Genomic DNA, 23,368 nt, shown 5'->3' on the forward strand with positions numbered 1-23,368 from the left:
TCTCTTGCAGAAAGTAACTCATAATATACCAGTCAATTAAACACGGCTGAAGTCGTCTACCGATTTCCCGAAATTCTGATGGCTTCTGATTCACATTTTGCTGAAAGACTATTTACAATTTAAATATGTAACAGAGTCGTGCTTCAATACCAAATCAGTTTTCTTATCTGTCTGTCATATTCATTTCTGAATATATCACATTTCTGAATATATCACTGTTCACGATTTGTATTCAATTTCACGTAATTCTTGGTGTTTAAAAAAAGAATGCTCAAATTCCTAATTAAAAATTGGGTCAATTTGTAGTGGTTAAATTAATGTAACGTTCTTAAATCACTTATAATGATAATAAGTGAATGAAATCGTTAGTAAGTAATGATAATTTAAAAATAATTGGTCATTTTTCATTTTTTGTCTTAAACGTTTTTCTAAATAATTTCAGATTTTCAAAGTAACATAGTTAAAAAATTAATTAAAATGAGGACAAATACCTGAAGAATAGTATTCCTTTTAGACTATATTGCTTTTTATAGTAATTGATTTGTTTGAAATAGTATTTGAATAAATGAGGTGTTATTTTGTTTACAATAATGTCTTTAATTAATTTTTTTTTATTGTAGATAATTTGGTTTTATACGATAGCCCAAATGGGAGTGTAATGTATTTATAGAAGGTATGTATGTATGTTTGTTCCACCTTAGCAGCTCAACGACTGAACCGATGTATATATATGACCCCGCGTTGGAATCCTTACGTTACGGGGAGTATCAAAGACTACTCCCACTTACGTATCAAACCCACTGCGCCTGAAGAATTACCAGAGAACTACTTTAGCAGATAGAATTGGAGCTTTATTCGTGATTTCTTCATGCAATTTTCACGTAAAGGAATGTTGATAAAAAGTCATTAATTTCCGTACTCACCAATAAATAGTTCTTTCCAACAGACATTCCTTTACAATTTTTAAAATAATCACATTCATTCACTACACACTCTCAGTTCATAACCCTGTTTTGCGCCTTACAAATGGCTCATCTAGATGAAGATATATATTTATTCGGTATAGATCGGCATCAAGACAGTCATGAGCGCGGGATCGTGTGACCTATCAAAACCAGAACTCAGTCGCTATATTAAAGGATAATGCTCATTTCTATATTTTTTTGGCAGTCGTGTGTTTTAATTTTTAATAAATTTAAAATTTGTTTGAAATTTATTTAAAACATTACAGGATTAGAAAAAAAATGTGGTTACACGTTTATTTGTTCAATACATATGTCTTCTGAAATTGAAATTGAAAAATATTCATGTGTATGGTTATTTTATAAAAAATAAAAATTTCAAGGTACTCAAGTATGTTTTTGAAATACGAGTTTCTTATAATGATTATATTATGAGATAATTTTCTCAAATAGAAATAAAAAATTATGCGTTTCCGGCTCTTGTTTACATGAACGTTTATTCTTGTAATGATGTGAAGAACACCCTGCTAAAATAAAGGATGATTTTTTTTATATATATTCAACATTTATGCCAATGTTACTTTTATTCAATAAAGGAATTATCCTAAATAAGTGGATCCAAAACAATCCTTTAGTGTGTTCCTAATGAATTTTCAGCGAACAATAAAATTATACTATTACCATTTTACAATTTATTCAATTAATTCTTCTCAGCAATTTAATTTTTTCATAGAATTTTACTGATGAAAGGAAATTAAATCTCAAAAAATTAACAGTTTGTTAGAATAAGCCTATTTATAACTATTTTTATTAATACATTTAAATATAAATAAATAAATAAAAATAAAATAAAATAAAATATCTTGTAACTTTTCGTACTAGTCTGAGCAATTCAAATTTCTACCACTAATATGTATTTTGATAATATATATATATATATATTTTTTTTTTTTTATTGTAATTAAATCCCTATTTATTTCCTAAAATAAACCTATATTGCAGTTGTATAATTGAGGTAATTTTAACAAAAATTATCATTAAGAACAGGATCATTTTAATTACGTGTTTACATTTTAGACAATGATCTAATTTTTTCCCTTTTTTCTCTAACTGCAGGTAATAAATGACCATAAATTTATTCTCACCAAAACGTAATTTAGTTAGTAATTGTCTTTATTTTTGCTGGAAATTTTATCTAAGATCTTTTATTTTAATTATTTAATTTATACTACATCATTTTTAAAACTTTATTACAAATATAATACATACCTTAATTTTTTTGTTTTGTTTATAATACCTCACTGTTTGAAATATTTCGTAACTAACAGAACAATCCTATTATTATTTTTTTAATTGTACTTCAAGAACATCTGAAAAACCGACATTATTTTAATTTCAGTAATGAATTTCATATTTTATAGTAGTTTCACAAATATCTTTGTAGCAATAAACTTTGAAATAAGAATATTTATACAAATACATGTATATATATATATATATATATATATATATATATATATATATAGAGCGTTATCTAAATTCGGTGTTTTAAATATTGAAAGAGAAAGCTACAACCGTATCCTAAATTTTAACAACTTATGATTTATTGTGCTGAATATATTTAAATTTTGATTTAGGAAACATTCTAACTTGTGAAATTCATAAATTAAAAAAAATTATAATGGATAATTAAGTTTTAATCAAAATTAAGAAAAAAATATTAAAAGAGTGAATTTGCAATTTCTAATTAAGTGCATATCCTGCCTTTTTTTTGAATTCCTACAGAATTTCAGGTGGAATGTGACTCTAATTTTCTACATTATATATTTTTTAGTTTATATATATATATATTAAATTAAATAGTAATTTATTTTCTATTTAGTAAAATGATAAAACATTTTCTATTGATTGCCGATTTATTTGTTTAAACGTTGAATAGTAAAAATTGGTGGATAAAATAATAATAGTTCAAGTAACATAAATTGTACGAGTGAAATAAAAAGAGAGAGTGGTATATGAAACTGTTAAGTAAATGAGTGAGAGAAAATGAGAGAAATTAATTTGATTGAAAGATGGAAGGGAAGAGATTGGACTGCCTATTTACTTCCACAAGCTCTGATGAATGGAAGCAATTTTAGCTGTAACCATATTTTATTATACATCCACCGATGAATTTCCTCATACAGACCAGTCCTTTTCCTGTGGTTTACAAAATCGTTTAGTAATCAGTAAAGGATTTAGAAACCTCAGGTAGAAAATCATTATAACGTTTTCATCAAAACATTTTATTTCAAATTTTTAATTTTATTTATACTTTAATGGTGTTCAGTATATATTTTTGACTGTTTAGGATATGTTTAGTTTTTTAATTTTAGATTCTTTCTTCTATTGAGACTCAGCAAGGGAACCTACGCTTTCGGATGATAGGGAGGGTCCCGCAGGTCTCCGTGCTTAGCCACCTTCTCTGGAACGTAGCTTTCGATGGAATACTCAAGCTTCATCTTCTGGAACAGTCGGAGGTGATTGCTTATCCTGATGACTTGGCTATCATCGTTGATGGTAAGACCGAGCAGGACCTCCAGGACCGGGGAAACGAGCCCTTACTAGTATAGAGAGATGGTTGACGGATCACGGACTACGTTTATCACCACAAAAGAGTGAATACATTGTTCTAACCAGTCGGAGGAAGGTGGGCCGGAGAGATCTACGCATCGGAGAACATCTTATCCCCGTCCAAAGCCACTGGCCGATATCTCGGGATGACTCATTGTCCGGCCATGTAGATTCAGCATCCTCGTCATTGGGGTCTGTGAGCGGGCAGAGAACACTCTTGCTGCTCTAAAACGACTCCTCTTGAGTCAGATGGCACCTCGAGCGTCGAAACGGAAGGTCATCATGTCTACCATTACTTCATCATTTTATATGCTGCTCCGGTTTGGGACTCAAGATTACAGATTAAAAGAAACCTCGTTAGACTTCGGAGCCTGCACAGACGATCGCTGCTGGGAATCATCGCTGCATATAGGACTACATCATATGATGCTGCTTGCGGGTTATTTGGTGTCCCACTCGTTGGTCTACTGGATAAGGAGAGGACCGACAAGTATACTGGAATGTCGACTGACTATGTTCGATATGTGACCTATAATATCTAACAAGATGCCTGTCTTGCCGTCTCCCCACCCAGCCACCTGACTGGGTGGGGAGACAGCAGCCTGGACGAAGATCCTGATATCGTATCTGCGACAGTGATGTTTAAGAAAGTTTGGTGACCTCTGCTACTACACTACACAAATGTTCACAGGCCATGGGAATTTTGGAAGCTATCTAAACCGCATTGGGAGGCGTGATTCCCCCAAATATATGTTCTGCACAGAACACGATACTGTCGACCACACCTTGTTTCAGTGCCCTGAGTGGGAGAAACATAGGATTTGTACAGGGATCCCGGCTTGACACTTACATCCATACTGATTCCCATAATTGCCTCTGCAGCCCGTTGGGATGCGTTCGGCATCTTTTCCCGGACTGTGCTTGAGTTAAAAATGATGAGGAGCGAAGAAGAGGCTTCTAGCGGGAGGCGTTGGACAGCCTCAGCTGTGAGGACTGGTACGCTTCGGTGTGCCAGCCCCGATGATCAGTTGGGGACTCCGTACATGATGTGTACTGCTATGACAGTTCCCTGTCGTGTTGACGATCTCCAGAACCCAACATCCAATAAGGGAGAGTTAAGACCAGAGTCCCGGTGGAAGATCCTCTTGGACACCTCTCATCTGAGGCATAAAGGGCAGACAAGATCGAGACCTGGCTTCCGACGGGGGGTGAATGTTGCAGCATTGCTCTGAATCCGGAGTCTCCTCGCTGAGGGTTAGAGGCTGCCACAGTATAAAAGATCCAACCGGCGGGCTGACCTGCCTTGCCAGACGTATAGCTAGTGGGCAGGAAAGCCCGTTGGAGTCAATGGACACTCCTCTGGGCTGAGCTATACTTAGCTGTGGGTCTGGCCCAGGGGAGGGGGATAAAAAAAGTTCCTTTCTTGTTATTACTTTTTATTTTGTATAAAAACTACTTTCCTTATATCGTTTAAAAATGTAAAGTATTTGTATTATATAATTTTCTGTTAAAAACGTTATTGTTGAACATTTTATTATATATTATTTACGTATGTTGTTACATCGTAGAATGTAAAAACATAACATTTTATTCTACCTGATCCCTATTAAATTTTATTACAAATCATAAAGATTATTAAAAAATATTTTATGACTCTTTTCCTAGAATTTTACGAAGTTATTAAGCACATAAAAGAAAAAAAATGTTAAGGAACAAAAAACTTATCAAATCGTTCTTTTTTAGATTATGAAATTCATGAACACCATAATTATCTGGTTTACAAAACCGTTAAAAGCTTTACAATCTAAAATGTAGGATCCAATCTGCTACGCCCTAGCTAGCATGTTATACTTAAATGCTGAAAGTATTTTGAAACCATTTTCTGACTTAATATTGACTTTAACTAATTACACATGTTAACTGCTTCCCCAGTAATTCACTATTGCGTATCATATTACTATATCTGTCTTAATCACACGAATTACTGTATTTAGTTAGAAACAGTAGTGCGTAATTAAGAGGATGGAAGAAATGAAAAAAAAAACGATCTCTATAGTGATTCTTATTTATATTTATTTCTAACTGCAAACTGAAGTGCCTATTAGTTAATTTTTTCAATTTTATCGCCGGATAAATCTAGTAGGTTTTCAATACCGGAATATATACAAATACATTTGCATATTCATTGTACATAAAGACTGATATATCATAATTTCACATGATTAAATAAATTTCATACGTAATTTTACCAAAGTTCGGAATTGTTATTCAGGCATTTATTATCGGGTGATTTGATCCGTTAAACATGTAATCATTGTTATTTATTACCACTACTTTATTTATTTGTATTTATTAATAATAAAAATTCGTTGGTTTAGTGGTAAATCAGTATTTAGTTATAAGTATTTAGTTATCATTTAATTATCAGTAGTAGTCGTCGTAAATCAGCTGATTTTGAAGTCGAAGTTCTCAGGTTCCTAATAAAGGTTTTATTGGGATTTGAATACTAAATTGTGGATACCGATGTTCTTTGATGGTTGGGTTTCAATTAACCACACGTCTCAGGAGTAGTCGACCTGAGTTTGTTCAATACTACAGATTTACCGGTACGGTTAGTTACATTACACTGATAAGTTAATAAATGATTTTAATTGTTGATGCGACTATAAAAAAAATTGAAATTGATATAACAGTCAATTCAAAATTGAATTGATATAACAGTTCAGTTATTCCTGACTAAATAATAGATTAAATCAAATAATCAAGTCTTAGGTCATTTATCATTGTTTTATTATTTAATTAATTTTTTGTCTTGTTCTCCATTCTTTCACTTGCTCTCTCTCTCTCTGGATTTTAACCGAAGTACAACTATTTTTCAGGTAATAATGATATTTTCTATTAAATCTGCTTATTCATTTTATAATTTTTTATTTATATAATTTTTCTTTCTCGCCTCTTTCTCATATTTTTCTTGTTTTTTTAGTGATAGCTTATTTCTTTATTTACTTTTATTCTTCACAAAAAGAAAAAAAAATGTTTTATGTATAATTTTTTTTTAATGAGATGTGTGGGCATCGACTACTATGATCATTTAACTCGAATGGAAATTTGCAGCGTATGAAAAATGGCATGTCTGACCGGGAATCGAACCCAGGACCTCTGGGAGAGGCGGTTATTTAATTCAATATTTTAGGAGCTCTGGGAGAGGCGGTTATTTAATTCAATATTTTACTGAGCGTTTCTGATTGTAAATAACCTTCGGTTTTTTTCTGATTTCTTTTTTTTTTAATTTTATTATTTGTTTTTTTTTTTGCCAGATTCATTTTAATGTTGATTGTCATTTTTTTTTAAATTTACTCTTTCGTAATTTTTTAATTATATTATTTTAGGTTTATCCATTTTAATAAATTTTATATTTATTTTTTAAAGCAGTATTTTAATTATCTTTGGAAGTGTTTAATGAGAATTTCTTTATTTAGTTATGTTTATCTTATAGGAGCTACACCTTTCGTTTCAAGCAGAAAGGACTATAAATTAGTGTAATCAATCAGTTCTAAGAATTAAAACAAAATAAAAAAATAAAAATTTGTTAATAAAAAAAACCCGAGATAAAAAAATCTTTTCTTAATAAATTTTTTTTTCTTAATAAAACTGAAATATTTATTATTTTTGAAACATACAAACGGTTTAGAAAATGTCACTATAATAAATCATATTATTATTTTTTTAATTTTCTTTATTCTTTTCCATACTAAAAATTTTTTTTTATCTTCTGATAGTCGTGATGAATCTTTTAAAAAAAAAATATGTAAAAAAGATTTTTAAAACACCACTCTTAAATTAAACACACTAAAAGGTAAAAAATAGTTCGGTATCTCAGAATGGATTTGAAAACAAGGTTTGAAGGTAATATGTGAAAGTCTAGCTTCAAATAAAAAATTTGATGTCTGCCAATTTTATCATTTACGTAATGAATGGCCTAAAGAGTGGGGGAGCAAAGATTTTTACTTTGGCATGAGCTTTGACATGATTTATCAAGCATATGAAAAAACTGGCAAAAATATTAGATTTTTAATTTGAAGGTAAGACTTTCACATAATCTTATATACCATCAAAGCTTATTGTCAAATCCATTTTGAGATACCGTTCTAAAATAATTTTTTACCTCTTAATGCGTTTAACTTAAAAGTGGTGTTTAAAATTTTTTTTTACATATTTTTTTATTTTATACTTTTTAGTCTTCATAAGTTTATAATTTACAGCTGCGCTAGCGCACAGGTTTAAGGGATCTTTCAAAGTTTTAATGCCTCCAGTTTCCAATACCGCAGACAAGATTACAGGCAATAAAGTTCATATATCTTAAAATATTAATATATTAAAGGGCATATACACTTCAAACATCACAAACAGTACAAATCTTAGGTCTCTAGTCTCATATATTAAAATCTCTCACGCATTCATTCATACACTGAACCAATCAGTATTGTCACTCAAATTCCAGATATACAAACTCCAGCCATAATTTAACAAAAGTTGCGGGAAATTTTTTTTTCACCGTGTGGACGGTCGCGTGTTCCAAGTTCTGACGGCAGAAAAATTAATTTTTTGATTATTTTTTGTTTTTTTTTCGCACCTTTATGATGTTTTTTTTTGAAATTTTAAGGTATTTGTAATCTACGCAGGGAAAATGCGCACTTCTGACTTATGATCGAAGAGGAGTAATGACTTTTATTTACTAGCTCGTAAGTATCATGAATCATCAGACATCGGTATTGAATGTAACGGTTATATGAAATTATAATTTTTACCTCAGCCGTAGAAAAAATACTTTCGTTCAATTTAATCAACTGAAACGACAATATCACAAAAATGGATAAATGGATAATTCTTTCGCTAGTAAAATTGCATGTAAACGAGGTTGCATAAGTTCAAGAACCATTTTTTTTTACTTAACAACTTAGGTCCTGCTTAGCGACTTGAAAATGTTGCTAAAATGTATTGTTATCAGGAGCAAACCTATACACAAAATTTCGGAGCGAATGGATAAGCGGAAGTGCTTCAAAAATCGACTGAAAGGTTCCGTACCATGAATCTTACATACGTAGTCCAAGAGCGCGTTAAAATAAGAGTGGTAAAAAATTATATAACGTTCATTTTTTGAATTAAAACTTTTATTCATTTTTAGCTTCGTAAATTTTTCATTAAGATCAAACATCGGTAACATATTTTCCAATAGTATTTTAACTGCTATAATTTTCCTTAGGAGTCATGTCATGTCATTTGAAAAAAAATCCACTCCTTATTCATCTTTCAGTATATATTTGTTTATTCATTTCATATTTAACTACATATTTTGTAGGTATGGTTTTAGATTGATAAAATATTTAAAAATTCGATGTCAAAGTAAGTTCTTGATTATTTTTATTATAATATATTATCTTAATTTTTAATTTTATTCATTTTTTAAATTACTTTCTTTTTTAAGAGGTAAAATTTTAGCAAATGTTAACATAGAATTAAAATAATTTTTTTTTTATTTAAAAAAAAATAAGGGGAAAATGTTCCCGAATCAATTCAAAATATTCTATATATTATTGTAAACAATCCAGCATTTAATCTTTTTCATTCATTTGAAAAGAATATATATTGCTTGATATTGACACAAATCTTTAACCAATAAAGCACGGCGGAATGAACGGTTAGCGGTTGGTTCTCGCCACACGCAACGGTGCAACACCGCTAAAGCTAATGTTTTTATTGTTTTACATCGGGGAAAAATTATTTTGCTATAATATCGACAGTGGATGGTGAGAAGCAATGCGACGACGGTTAAGTTAATGTTTTTATTTTTATTTTTTATTTTTTGTGGAAAGCACCCTTATGTGGCTACGATAGCTGTTAGTGCAGTGTTGGCTCCGCTAGTCTCTCTCTGATGATATCATATCCGCTACCTTATATATTAATTACAGTGTTTAATAATAACGTTAAAATTGTTTTTTTTTAAAAATATCCTAGAGTGAACAAAATGTCTTCTTATTTTTTCTTCATTTCTTATTTAATTCAAATATGAGGTCTTTACCCGATAACGATGGGTCATGATTCGAAAATGGCAATAAAATTTACCAGAATTGACCCTTTATTTTGCGGCCCCGCATTATGTAATTAATTTTTTTACAGTATTTACTGCTATTATTTTCTTTTGAATCTTATAAAGTCACTTAAAAAAAAAACCCGCTCCTTATTCAAACTTTAGTATACATTTATTTATTCATTTCGTATTTAACTATTAAATCTGACATTATTGCTACTAACGTCTATTGTTTATTCTTTTGTTTGAAAATAAACAAAGTAATCGTTAGAAATTCATATCACTCTTGAGTTTAAAATTACTGCGAAACAAAATTTTTAATGAACTGTTTTGTATTAGTCATGCTAAAATGTAAACGAGCAAAGATAAACAGGTGGTGTAGTAGAAACTTTTATACTCATTTCGAAAGGTTATGAGACTACACAAAGATAGGTTAGGTCAGAGGTCATTCGGTAACTACTACTTCTCCAGTCCGACAGAATGCTTACCTTTTTCTTCGTATGCCTTTCTACAAGTACAAAGAAAAACTTTTTTATTAGGTAAGGGATTTCATAAGTTATATTTGTTCGTCTCTATAATTTCTGAATTCCCTTAATTCAGCCCTCTATCAAAGGTTTAACGGTCCTTTATCTCTAAGATTACCTTTGATATTTGTATGTCTCCATTTCAACAGTTATCCTTTTAGTATTATTTTTCTTATACTTACAGCTTTAAATTTTATTGAGCGCTGTTCCAATACTCTTTTTCGTTATTATTCAGTGAAAAAGAATATTGGAATAATTTTAAAATTATTTTTTTTTTGTCTTCAGTCATTTGGCTGGTTTGATGCAGCTCTCCAAGATTCCCTATCTAGTGCTAGTCGTTTCATTTTAGTATACCCTCTGCATCCTACATCCCTAACAATTTGTTTTACATATTCCAAACGTGGCCTGCCTACACAATTTTTCCCTTCTACCTGTCCTTCCAATATTAAAGCGACTATTTCAGGACGCCTTAATATGTGGCCTATAAGTCTGTCTCTTTTTTTAACTATATTTTTCCAAATGCTTCTTTCTTCATCTATTTGCCGCAATACGTGTTCATTTGTCACTTTATCCACCCATCTGATTTTTAACATTCTCCTATAACACCACATTTCAAAAGCTTCTAATCTTTTCTTCTCAGATACTCCGATCGTCCAAGTTTCACTTCCATATAAAGCGACACTCCAAACATACACTTTCAGAAATCTTTTCCTGACATTTAAATTAATTTTTGATGTAAACAAATTATATTTCTTACTGAAGGCTCGTTTAGCTTGTGCAATTCGGCATTTTATATCGCTCCTGCTTCGTCCATCTTTAGTAATTTTACTTCCCAAATAACAAAATTAAAATGAATATCCTGTAATATTTTTCTATCGTTTTTTCTTAATAATTTTTTCATTCTCTTATTTATAAACGATATCAAGGATTATAATCATTAGCGACTAGAGTAACAAAAAAGTGTATCCAGATAACAATTATTTAACCTACCGGGTTGGTCTAGTGGTTAACGCGTCTTCCCAAATCAGCTGATTTGGAAGTCGGGAGTTACAGCGTTCAAGTTCTAGTAAAGCCAGTTATTTTTACAACGATTATTCAGGAACGGTCGAACTGAGAATGTACAAGACTACACTTCATTTACACTCATACATATCATCCTCATTCATCCTCTGAAGAATTATCTAAACGGTAGTTACCGGAGGCTAAACAGGAAAAAAGAAGATAACAATTATTTAAGACTCACAATAACAAACCTACAATAAAACGTACGTTGAACGTTAACATTAAACTAATAATTGAATATTAGAATATCACTGTTTAAGCTATATTTCATATTAACCGTGACGCATATAAAATTTGTAAAATTAAGTTCATCATCCTATTATCATATAAAAAAAATCAACATCGTCTCGATATCATCCTCTCGACTAAGCAACTTCTTCACATCTTGACTTAACCTCAACTGCGACGACTGGCTTCGAATTTTTGGCACTCTAGGAAGAGATGGTTTATAGTCAATTGTACGTTATAATGTAATTTAATGAACTTCGATCTCGCAGTAAGATCGAGGAGAGCCTTGCAGATGGGCAGGGCTTATTTATTATGTCCAATCCTCAATCGTGTCAGGATGACTTAGTTTCGTCTGTTAGAGGATACGAACGATTCTTCAAAGAAATTTTACTTAATTCCATGTAAACCTGAGGGTGAATCTAAAAACCAAAAATTTGTTCCACTGGTTATTTAGTTTATTGCGGATTTCTCTTATGAAGTCGTTCTGATTCATCAAATCCACTCAAAGTCCATTTAACGAGTCTCTCTCTTAGCTGCTTCGTCGGCTGTACATTTCCGTGACTGCCGAAATGGCTTGAAATCCAAACAAATACAAACCTCTAGTTTATATTTGAAAGTATCATACATTTTTTTAATTATTGGCTCTGCGTTTCTGCCGTTCAAGATTTGGAGCACACTCTTAGAGTCTGTTATACTTAGAAATTTGTCTTTATTGCGGGTCCGAATAATTATTCTTAATTTTATTACTACGTCTGCATTTCATAGGCATTTCATTTCATTCAATTTTTATTTTTCACCTTTTTATTTTGGTAATAATGTTTTCAGAAAGAATGAATCGAAAAGAAAATTTTTCTTAACATTTTTTTCATTTAATTATGTGATTTTAAGTCGATAAACAGTAAGAATATATATATATATATTTTGCAGAATATAATTTTAATTAAACCTTAATCGATATCTAAAGTAAATTCAACACGTCAAAAAAATTAATTAAAGGTCCGTGTTTGTAATTAAACAAAGCAAAACGTTCAGGATGTTTTAATTTTTCACGCTTCTAAAATTACTTTGAAGTTGTGAATAGATGTTAGAATTTCTAAAAAGGGTGACGGATACAGGCTTGTTTAAAATAAAGTTTTTATTATTTTTTTTATGTAATGTTACATGTTTAGTTTATAAATTATTTTTGTGTATGTATACTCGTCGTACGTTTGTGATATGTGTTATCGCGTGCGTGTATGAAATATGTAATTATCAATTTCTTTTCTTTTGTGTTACAGAAAAAAAAGTGAAAAGTAATTATTGTGGTATTAAAATGTATAAAATGTAAAAAAAAACTTTTCTTTTTACATTTTTTTTTTTCAGGAAGCTGTGAGAATTTTGGTTTGGTAATGAAATGAGGATGAAATTACGAGTTAAAAATACCAACGCATTACACGGGAAATTGAATTCACAACCTCTCGATCTAGTGGTTAGCACATTAACCAGGATATCAATTGGTCAGTTTATTATGTCTTTATTATTATTAGTATGTTGAAATAAAGGAAATAATATTATTTTAACATTATTTTTTTGTCAAAGAATTAAAAAAAAAATCTTTATTTGTTGCTAAAGATTGCAATAAGAATATTTCTATTGCTATAAAAATAACATGCGAGTAGTCACTAATGTACGCTCTATAATATCAGACTTGGTTAGAACGTTTGTGTTGTAATATTACATGCACTCAGTTCACAGTTAAACGGTATTAGTGTAAACTATTATGGCACTCAACGAAACTCATTGAATGTGTGAACCATCAAATGCAAAATAAAGATCATTTCTTTAAATAAAATAAAAGTAAGCTATTAAAATGAAAATAGCAATGCAGTTTTTATTGGCTAAATTTCTGTCTGAAATTGTTATGTATATATATATATATATATATATATATATATATAAAAGAACATGTCCTGTTTGACTGATTCATCAACGCACAACAAAATCTACTAAAGATAAATTAATGAAAATTTGTATACATTGCATACATTATTAATTTTAATATATGCACTTTGGTGTAAGTGTACATTAAGAAATGATTTTTTAAATTCCTAGTTTAAAGGGTTAAAATATAGTAACAACAAAATTTACCATTTTTTTTTTTTTTAATTTGGTAACAAATGAAGTTATTGATTTCTGAGTAGGTGTAATTTTCATGTAATTATCTAAAAAATAATTACTAGATTTTTGAAATTCGACCTTGAAAAGGGTGGAGAAAGGTAAAAAAAGTTTGGAAATGATTGAAAATTTTCCTCACTTCCGAGTAAAGTAAACGAGAAATTCACTAGATTGGGGCTTGCAAATACTTCTCAGATAAATATCTAAAAATTATTTTCTAGGTTTTTACAATTTAAATTTTTGCCTCCGCTTATTTAAACCTCCGCTTATAACGTTATTTATAAGGCTTATAAATAACCTCCGCTTATTTATAAGCCTCCGCTTATAAACCTGCCTCCGCTTATTTTAAAAAACATAAAATAAAAGTAATTAAATAATTTTAAAAAATGAAACGAAGTACGGCCACTTCCTAGTTGATTTTATCGGATAACGCTAAGAACCTGTCAAAATACATCTTTATTCGTAGTTCTTACGGGTAACTAATATTTTTAAGGTGGAGGCCGACTGTTTTGAAGCCCACATTCTTAGATCACACTAATTTAAGGTCTGTATCGACCAAACTATTTACGTGAAGAAATTACATCACAGTGATAGTTTTTATAAATCGAATAGGCTTTAATTTTTATTTATTATTATTATTATTATTATTATTATTATTATTATTATTATTATTATTCTCACAAACATGTGTTAATGAACACAGAGGCGTCTAGGAGACAGAGACCCTGGCTAGTAGGAAAGAGCGAGTGAAATGAACCCTGACCGGTTAAACATCATCTGACCGCTACGGAAAATGCAAGTAACCATATAGCGCGGGTGAATCCGCGCTATCTCGTATAAAAATACAAAATGAATATGCATAAAGTTAGCAGTAATTCTGCACATCAAAAATTGCTATTACAGTTCAAGTGTGTTTGCTTAACTTAAGTTTCAATTTGAAATTTGACAGTTAAATATTACTACAAAAGAAACTGATCGAATGAAATATTGAACTACGAACCGCAATCTTCCCCGTAAAACAAGTAATACAGGTTCAAATTCACTAATCCTTTAGATTTTCTTTATTTAAAAGAATCATATAAGTAGAATATAATTTTCGACTATAAATTTTTTTTTTATATTCAGACATATTAATATTTTTTTCTATAAATTTTTATATTTTTAGAAATCCCTTTACCGCTTTAGCCGTATAATACTTTTGCATTTTCATTAAGTTCTGCTTCACAAAATTTTACATTGTTCTGTTAGTTACAGTATTGCAGTACAATGATACACCTGTTTCATTTTTTTCATAACTGATCTTTTCTGACATAAAACTTTAGTCTATTCCGGATTCCGTGTTCCAAAAATAATTTTAAATGTATTCCAAAGAAACGTTTTGGTAATTGGACAGAAGTTTTCCTTTGTTCTTGCCTAATAAACTTCTGTTATATTCATCGATTCTAAAACCTGTCTGGACCTATGAGATACGGAGAGCAGAAGGATTATCGACATCTTCAGCGGGTTCAGATTAAGCTGGCGAATATGTATATAACAGAGGCATCTTGGTTTGCAAGAAATGATTAGATACAGCATTATTTAGGATTACGACCCGTGCCGGAAGAATCCAACGTCTCAGTTCAGAATATGACTTCGGTTTTTTTTTAACCTGCGAGACCACCTTAGGTATTGATTCAGAGGATGAAGTGGATAATTTGTAACGTGTGTTAAAATGTCATGCCTGACCGAGATTCGAACCGGCGTAACTACCTCACAGCTCTCTTGGGGGTGAACATGCTAGACATTGGAGATGTCGTTAGAAGGTTAAACCGACTGTACGTTCTAGATATAAGTGCCGCTGTGGTGTCTTAACATGTCTATGGTGCAATACCTAACAGTGGTCTCGGAGGTTAAAAGGAAAAAAGAAAAAAATATGTTTGTGGTAACTTCGGCTATGAACGTTCTGCATTCTCTGTTCGACTGTTAATTTGAAACTTGTTATACGTACTTTTTTCTTTAGAGTGTTTTTCTTTTTTTACTAATTATGCAATCTTATTTTGCTTTCTATTTTCTGATGTGGTGTTGAATGACATTCATAATTTCCTAATTTTATGAGCTTCCCGTAATAGTTTTTATAATACGAGTTTGTAATTTTTAGTAGTTTCAACGAGGACTGCTTACCATGTGATCGGGTACGTGATCCAAATCGCTAAAGGTTTATGTTAATGTAACAGATTGTAAATAAGTTTGGAAACGATAAAAAAAAAATATATATTCCAGTAACCAGTAATTATACTCGATACTCAAAAAGCTGACGAAATCCTTATCTTCTGTTGTTTTTTTTTGCGTAAATTTTGGTATATACTTTTAGTTTTTTCAAATAATATTTTAACTCCCCCTTCTTACAGTGGTAAATAGCTAAAATCTGTTAAACTGCTTTCACGATCTAGATATATGTTAGTTTATAGATAGATATCAAGTTGAAAATATAAAACGGGTATCTAGAAATGCAAGTGGAGAAGTGGTAATATTTCTACCCTACGATTAATTTTATAGCATTTTAATAATCGTGTAAGAATGTTCAGTTAATAAAGAACTTAAGCTTACAATGAAAAAATAATAATAAATAATACTGTAGGCGTTAAAAAATGAAAAATGCACTTTTCAGGTTATAATAAATCTTATCTTGATTATTATGAAAGTATAGGCAGGAACAAAATTAAATATTATTTCTGGTAACATTTTAGTTTTAAAACCTATTTATTATTAATTAGAATTATTAATAAGTCAATATATTGTGATGTTATAATTAATTTTTTGTATAAATACTTTTTCACTTCTGAAATTATCATCCGTTTAAGTGTAATGTTCTGATAAAAGTAACAATGTGGCCCTGAGGTAGATAATCCTCACGTCCGGAACACAACATCTACGTTCCACGTCCAGGGCGGCAACAGCTGTACCTTCGTACATTACATATAGCTGGCTAACGGGGTTTCGAGTAAATTCCTCGGTTATGCTTTGTTAAGTTTGACCTGGTTCCAACTTCAGGTCACTAAACGGACTGGATTTTGCTACCTGCAGGAAATGGAATAACAAACGATTTTGGAAATGGATTCATACTACTCTTAGAGCTGGCGATGTGGCGGCCAGGGTCAATGTTATTGCAGGTGTAACGGAGACCCTTCCGTTGTCCACATGCCCCATGCGATAGCAAGCATGTAGCAATGGTGCCCATGTATGTCGGTGCATGGGAGCTCTGAAAGCTTCGGTGAGTAGGAGCCTGGAGTCAGTGCAGAGACTGCGCATCCGCTCTCTGCCAAGACATATGCCGGTTCCACCGGAGTACCGGATCGGACCTCCAAGGTTAGTAGCCCTGGAGTGGGGGTGTATCCCGGCGGCTAGCCTTGCTACAGAAGGGATCAATGTTCATGAATATTCCTGAACAAACTAACGTGGCAGAGGGTGCACGTAAACACCCTCGTTTAGAACCGGCCGTTTCGCCTGGGGCGAAACGCCGAAAGAGTGCAGAAACCAGAAGGATTGAGATTGAGGCTAGGAAAAGCTTGCAGAAAGCTTTTTTCAAGAGCAGCATTCCAAAACCTAAGTATTTGGTTATCACTAAGGAAGAAGGTAATTTCTCGAAGGTGAGTCCTTTCCTCATCGCTCGAGAAATAAACAAATGTGCTGGAGGCCCTGTTAAAGAAATAAGAAAAACTTTCACGGGACTTCATGTAGAGACTGTTAATGATATACAGTTTCAGAAGATTCTAGGACTGATGAAAATTGGAGAACTAGCTGTACGTGTTGATCCCCACGGCACGCTCAACACCTAAAGGGGTGTTGTGGTCTGTCGGGATCTTTTAAATTGTTCGGAGCAAGAGATTGTAGAGGAACTGGCAGCACAAGGAGTAATAGAGTGCCGTCGATTGAACATGAGAAGGAACGGTGAGGTCTTACCCTCAGCTTCTCATGTCCTCACTTTCAACCGGCCTACTTTGCTGGAAAAGATAAGAGCAGGGATTCACCGTTTGGATGTGCGGGCATTTGTCCCACAGCCAATGAGGTGCTTTAAGTGCCAACGCTTTGGCCACACCACTCTTAGATGCGAAAGACCGCAAATATGCGTGTGCGGTGAAGAGGTGCATGAGGGAGAGCCGTGTAAAGAGCCTCCTACACGTATCAATTGCAAAGGAGCGCATTCTTGTAGATCAAGGAATTGTCCTGTCTACAAAGATGAAGTAGCTGTGCAGGAAGTAAAAACCCTGCAAAAGGTCAGCTACTTCGATGCAAAGAAGATAGTTAACGCCCGTAAGCCTAGAGCAACAACAACCTACGCACAGGCTGCGGCTGCCGCTCCTGTCCCTGCTCCAGTTGCTGTCGATGAAGGTCAACTCATCAGTAAACTTGCTCCGACCTTGGCTAATATGATCGAAAGAATTATTGACAATAAAATGAAACCTTTCAATAGTAAAGATCCTATAAAGCCAAAGATACAGCCTCCTTCCGAAGATAAAACACCGAAAGCTGCTCCTGTTCTGAAGAAAACGGACGCCAAAGCAGAATGCCAAGTCCGACTCAGTGAGATTCTTGATGACAAGGAAAAAGTGATACCTACAGAAACTATTATGGGGGCTCCCAAGCCTCCTGTAACTGAAGTGGTCTCTAAGCCTAAGAGGCCACAAAAAATCACACAGGGGGGCGAGTGTCCCCCCTCCCACAGGCGGTGACCGGTGCGACCCCCGTGTTGGGGAGCGGCCAGGTTGCCGCCCCACAATCGGCGCCTGTAACCGGTGCCGATCCATGCCCGTCGTCGTCGGCGGCTTCAGTGGTCTCCGATACGGAGACCGGAAGCCTTACAGGCGACGACCTTCTCCGCGAACACGATGCTGTTCGTAGGATGGAGAAGAAAAGAAAAAAAGGATGGCCGAAAGGCCCAGACAATAATTTAATTAAAAACTAGCGAGTCGATTGTACAATGGAACATCAATGGATGTTTTTCAAACATCCATGAGCTCCAACGCTTGGTACATGACGTAGACCCGATTTGTATATGTCTGCAAGAAACGCATTTCCGCCGAAATGAAAATTTTAAATTAAAAGGATTCGATATATTTCGGCGAGATCAACCGCCAAATGGAAGAGTTAGAGGTGGAGTAGCTATATTAACATCGACTAGAGCTACCACCGAAGCGGTTGTTCTAAACACAAACCTACAAGCGGTCGCCGTTAGAATGAAGCGTCCGCTTCAGATTACTGTTTGCAGCATATACTTGCCGAATTTTGATTGGAATAAGGATGACATAGCAAGACTAATTTCTGAGCTTCCCCCTCCTGTTTTACTGGTGGGTGACTTTAACGCTCATAATTCTCTTTGGGGATCGGATCGAGTAGATCCCCGTGGAAGAGAACTGGAAGGGTTCCTGATGAATTCAGAACTTATTTTAAACGACGGATCAGGAACCTTTTTCAATCCCAGAGATGGATCGACGTCCTGTATAGATCTTGCACTTATAAGCGGATCGATAGCACCGAGGTACAGCTTCCATGTCATAGACGATCTGCATGGAAGTGATCATTTCCCGGTGCAAATTGTAACTGATGTTACAAGAACAATATATCCCATTCCTAAAAGATGGTTATTTGAAAAGGCAGACTGGACGAGCTTCACAGCTAGAACGATACTCCCAGAAACAACTGGAGTTATCGAAGACGATGTCGACGCCATAACAAATGCAATAATTGAGTCAGCATCGAGATATATTCCCAAAACATCTGGGAAACTTACGAAGAAACCTGTTCCATGGTGGAACGATGAAATAAGTGAAGCTATAAAAAGAAAGAAAAGGGCGTATAACGCCTTTAAGAAGCGTCCTAGTATAGAAAATCTTGTTGCCTTTAACAACAGGGCGTATGCAAAACGTCTTATGATAGACTCGAAAAAAACGATCCTGGCAGCAATACGTGTCATCCATTGACAGAACCACTACTGCATCAGATGTTTGGAGGAAAGTGAAGGCGATTTGTGGGCGTAAAAATTTTGCTCCCATAACTAGTTTTCAAGATGAAGATGGAATTAAGGATACTCCAAACAAAATAGCAGAGCTATTGTCCAATCACTTCGAGAAGGCCAGCAAAACGGCTAACTACGAGGAAGGTTTTCGAACCAAAAAAGAAGAACTCGAAGGTCTACTAAATTTTAGAACTGAATATAATTACTCATATAATGTACCATTTAAAATGGAAGAATTCGTGAAAGCGTTGGAAAAAGCAGGTAACACAGCTGCTGGTCCGGATGAAATCCATTATAATATGATCAGGCAGCTGAATACCACTGCAAAACGCAGATTATTAGAACTTTATAATAAAATTTGGCGGGATGGAACGTACCCGCAACAGTGGAAAAAAGCTCATGTTGTTCCAGTACCAAAGAAAAATAAAAATTTAACAGACCCCAATAGCTATCGTCCTATTTCTTTGATGTGTGCTATGGGAAAAATACTGGAGAAAATGATTAATAATCGATTCGTCTGGGTTTTGGAAAAAGAAAACCTGATATCACCGTATCAAGCAGGTTTTTGGCAATACCATTCTACCACTGATCAAATGATCAGCTTAGAGAACGTTATATATAACAGCTTCATTAAAAGGAAACATTGTGTCGGAGTCTTCTTCGATCTGCAGAAGGCTTTCGATATGACCAGGCGTCATGGTATAATGCTCCAGATACATGAATGGGGCATTCGTGGCAACCTGCCTATACTACTCAGCAACTATATGAATGACCGTACTTTCCAAGTACGAGTCAGTAGCGAATATTCATCTGTAAGAAATTTTGAAAATGGCATACCACAAGGCTCGCTGTTGAGCGGTACCTTGTTTACCATTGCCAGCAACAAGACTGCTGTGGTGAGGTACAAATTGCAACGAGCGATCAATGCTCTAAATGAAGTTGCAAGGAATAACGGATTCCAGTTCTCACCAGAAAAAAAACGTGCTGTGTACACTTTTGTAGGAAGAGAATTCCTCATCAAAGTCCTGCGTTGACAATTGATGATAATCCAATACAATATAAAGACAATGTAAGATATTTAGGATTAGTATTGGATAAATCCCTTACATGGGGATTACATATACAGGACTTGAGTGATAGATGCAAAAGAGCCCTAAACATTATAAAATGTTTATCGAACTTAAATTGGGGCTCAGACAAAGGGACATTATTGAGATTGTATAAAGCATTGGTTCAATCTAAACTAGACTACGGATGTATCGTATATTCATCCGCTAGAAAGTCGCATTTAAAAAAGTTAGACGTAGTTCATAATAGCGGAATAAGATATGCAACAGGCGCTTTCCGCACAAGTCCGGCGGCTAGTCTAATGTCTGAAGCCGGAATAATGCCACTATATTATAGAAGAGAGATCCTCTTGTTAAGATATGCAGCAAATGTATGGGCTTTCCCTGCTCATATAAATAATAAATTGTTTACGAATCATCCCATGGCTGCATTATACGAACGTCGTGCTACCTATTCCAGACCAGCCGGAATTAGGTACCACGAATTAAGAAATAAATATGAAATTGCCATTCCAGATACATTGTCAATTTCTACTAGAGAAATACCGCCATGGCTCTTGCCAGCGGTAAATACAAGCTTGGATCTCTCTGAAGGAGAAATAAAAAAGAAACCAGCAGTGATCATCCAGCAGGAATTTTTGGCAACCGTCAGTAGCTACGAAGAACATATTAGAATTTATACTGACGGTTCTAAAACCGAACATGGTGTTGGATGCTCAATATATGTAAATGAAGAAGCCCACTTTTGGAAACTGCCATATGTGGCCAGTGTCTACACGGCAGAACTCACTGCAATTCAGCAGGCTCTTCGCTACACTGAACACTATTGCGAAGAGAGAGTGCTAATATGTTCCGATTCATTAAGTGCACTTGTCGCAATTCGGAACAAGAACATTAAGGATGTCCTAATTGCAAACATCCTGTCCATTTTATACGTACTAAAACAACGAGGACAGCGATGCGTATTTGTATGGACTCCGGGGCATGCTGGTATTACAGGTAATGAAATCGCAGACGAAGCTGCCAGAAAAGCAACAGTCTGCGATGATTTGGATGCATTTCCTGCAAGAGTGGCAGATGTTAAAAACCGTCTAACAAACATAGTAAGAAACAAGTGGAACGCTGAATGGAGGAGTTTAAATACAAAATTAAACTCAGTTAAAACTTCTCCTTATAAATGGAAAAGCGACTTTAAGTTGACTCGCCGTGAACAAGTAGCGGTGACCAGACTTAGAATCGGTCACACGCGATTAACAAATTTATATATGTTAACCGGCGAAGTGAGACCAATGTGCGGTGTTTGTAATAAAACACTGACAATCAAGCATCTAATAGAAGAGTGTACCATATATGAGAACCTCAGAAAGAGGTTCTGTCTTACAAATAATATTAGAGCTGATCTGGATAATGGAAAAAAGAAAATATAGTTGCATTTTTACACGCCAGTGGACTTCTTAAAAGTCTATAAAATGAATGTTTAAAGCTGTGACAAAAGAATCTCTAAGCGGTAGATTTATATATACATATACGGGAGTCTCGAAGCGTGGCACGTATAGTGACGGGAGGTAGCCCTCTTGCCTAGACCATTTTGGCTCTCCTGCATTCAAGAGCAGTGAGTCGGGGTGTGTCCGATGATGGCATGGGGGACCCTCAAGGGTGGATTCAGGGCGCAAGGCTATGGGTGTACGCCGTGCATGCCTATAGCCTGTTTATAAGAAGGATTCTACTTCCACGGCACCCTGGCGCGACTGATATACTGCTCAACGGCGGTTCTGGTCGCCCCGAGGGTGTTTAAACAAACTATAAATGAGACTTGTAGAAGAAAGAAAGAATGATATGGTATTGATAAGCTGAAATTTTAATTTTATGGTCTTTTGAGAACCTATCTCAAATTTTAATATTGGGGCCCTTTACACCCCATAAGTGTTTGTGATTGTCCTTGTCTTTTATGTCTTAATGTTTATTGTGAAGTTTGTGTTTTTAAATAAAATGTAAGGGCCCTTTACACCCTTACATATGACGATCCTGATGGAGATAATAATTTCTTTTAAAGAATGTGACGAGGGCTAATGACCTTAGCAGTCGATGCCCGTAAAAATTCAAAAAAAAAAAATAAGTAACAATGTGATGTTTTAAATTGATTCCTGTCTTAGTATGTCAATACACAGCCTATGTTTTGAAAAACAGATTTCGGTGAGGCTCAAAGTAGCCTGCTGGTTGATGATACTTTCGCATCTATATTTCAGTAATATAATTTCAAATGAACATTAACTCATTAATTTAAAATAGTGTGTTAATTTTTTTATTTTTTTAATATTAGACATAAAACTAGAGAATTAATGATAAAATAATGGTTTAAAATTTAATGTATGATTACTGTATATAATTTTTGTTTAACGATTTAAAAAAGAATCTTCTTCTAACAATTATACATTTTTATTTTTGCGCTTGATGATTATCACATAAGCCTTACGCTTCCGGGTGGGATATGGAAATGGAATAATTTAGTGTATGATAACTGGCATGCCTGACCGGGAATCGAACCCGGTACCTCCGAGTGAAAGTCGAAGATGCTACCACTCCACCTCGGAGATCGGCATTTTATTTGTCACTATATTAATTCCAACGATTATTATTCTTATGAAAGTAAATTTATAAAAAATGATATCCGGTTATAA

At 33.8% G+C, this 23,368-nt stretch overlaps 1 protein-coding gene and 1 long non-coding RNA gene across 5 annotated transcripts in view; one reads left to right on the forward strand and one right to left on the reverse strand.

The window, feature by feature from the left end:
* The window catches only part of LOC142321604 (uncharacterized), an 816,200-nt gene that overhangs the window by 364,961 nt on the left and 427,871 nt on the right, over positions 1 to 23,368 (forward strand). For all 4 annotated transcript variants that reach the window (XR_012755672.1, XR_012755670.1, XR_012755673.1 and 1 more), the window contains exon 3: positions 12,840 to 12,973. This is a non-coding gene — a long non-coding RNA (uncharacterized LOC142321604). The remainder of the gene's footprint in view (positions 1 to 12,839; positions 12,974 to 23,368) is intronic.
* nAChRbeta1 (nicotinic acetylcholine receptor beta1) overlaps positions 1 to 23,368 on the reverse strand; it is a 356,989-nt gene that overhangs the window by 325,471 nt on the left and 8,150 nt on the right. The window lies entirely within an intron of this gene.

This window comes from Lycorma delicatula, chromosome 3 (assembly GCF_047948215.1).
Source record: "Lycorma delicatula isolate Av1 chromosome 3, ASM4794821v1, whole genome shotgun sequence".
Taxonomy (NCBI): Eukaryota; Metazoa; Arthropoda; class Insecta; order Hemiptera; family Fulgoridae; genus Lycorma; species Lycorma delicatula.